Here is a 1,930-nt window from a genome sequence, read left to right on the forward strand (position 1 = left end):
TCTTATGATAATACAGCATGGAACTAAACAAAGGTAAGACTATGCTGCAAGAAAAAAACAAAGTTCAAAATTGAAGTAATAATTGAAGAATTTTCTCTGCAATTTTTCACTCTGCAGATGCAATTCATGCAAAATGGGAAAGAAAAATAGGGAATGTTAGTTAAATAAAAAATCTAAATAAATATAAAAGAGCCAGTAGGTAGAGCAAATCCTAAGTAAATTTTTTAAAACAACTAAAGTTTAAATCATAAACTTTGCACAAGATTGGGGGGTTCAAAGTAAGATGGGGCGGGAGTGGGTGATACTTGGTACAGTTGTTGGACATCATAACAAAACACGTCGTGCAAAATTTCATTCCAAACGGATAAGAATTGCGCCCTCTAGAGGCTCAAGAAGTCAAGACCCAAGATCGGTTTATATGGCAGCTATATCAGGTTATGAACCGATTTGAACCATACTTGGCACAGTTGTTGTATATCATACCAAAACACGTCGTGCAAAATTTCATTCAAATCGGATAAGAATTGCGCACTCTAGAGGCTCAAGAAGTCAAGACCTAAGACCGCTTTATATGGCAGCTATATCAAAACATGGACCGATATGGCCCATTTACAATTCCAACCGACCTACACTAATAAGAAGTATTTGTGCAAAATTTCAAGCGGCTAGCTTTACTCGTTCGACAGACAGACAGACGGACGGACGGACGGACAAGGCTAGATCGACATAACATGTCACGACGGTCAAGAATATATATACTTTATGGAGTCTCAAACGAATATTTCGAGTAGTTACAAACAGAATGACGAAATTAGTATACCCCCCATTCCTATGGTGGAGGGTATAAAAACGGACACCCTAACGATGCACGCAAACGAAAAAAGGACCATGATTTGCGGATCTTCACCTGGAATGTACACACTCTTTATAGAGAAGGTGTAGTATACGCGGTGGCGGATGTATTAGAGAAGTACAAGGCAGATATTACCGTCTTACAGGAAGTGCGATGGACTGGGAATGGCGTCACTACAACACCAAACGGTGAAGAACTATACTATAGCTGGCATAACACGAGGCATGCATTTGGTTGTGGATTTGTGGTTAGTCGGAGACTGAAACACCTTGTCTCCAGTTTTACTCCGGTGAGTGAGAGGCTAGCCACAAACCGCATAAAAACCGAATTCTTCAACATCAGCCTATGCCCCGACGAAAGACGAAGACGTGCAGACCAAGGATATTTTCTACGAGCGTCTAGAGAGAGAATACGAACGCTGCCCCGCCCATGATATTAAAATCGTTCTGGGAGATTTTAATCCGAAGATAGGGTAGGAAGACATCTTTGGTCCAACAGTCGGAAAGTTTAGACTCCACGAGATAACGCCCGGTAATGGGTTGAGGCTGATAGATTTCGCCGCGGCAAAAAACATGGTAGTTAGTAGCACCAGATTTCAACATAAAAATATTCACAAAGCCACATGGTTGTCAACCGATCAAAACATGAGGAACCTAATTGATCAATTAGTGATAGATGGAAGGCATTACTCCAGCGTGTTAGATGTACGATCGAACCATGAAGCGAATATAGATTGGGATCATTACCTTGTTGCAGCAAAGGTACGCACCCGTTTGAACATGGCGAGGAAAGTACGATCTGACACTGCAAGGAACCTGGACATTGAAAAGCTGCAGACACAACAAATGGCAGCGGCATACTCCACTCGACTGACCCAACTGCTTGATGAAAGCACTCCTTGTTCCGATAATATAATGGCGCAGTGGCAAAGTATTGCCCACTCCATTGAAAATGCCGCGAAATCCGTACTTGGGTACCGGAAGCCTTCTCCAAGAAACCCATGGTACGACCAAGAGTGTCGAGATGCTACTGAAGCCAAGAATGCGACATATAGAGCAACCCTGCAATCAGTAGCAA

This window comes from Stomoxys calcitrans, chromosome 2, assembly GCF_963082655.1.
Source record: "Stomoxys calcitrans chromosome 2, idStoCalc2.1, whole genome shotgun sequence".
Classification (NCBI taxonomy): Eukaryota; Metazoa; Arthropoda; class Insecta; order Diptera; family Muscidae; genus Stomoxys; species Stomoxys calcitrans.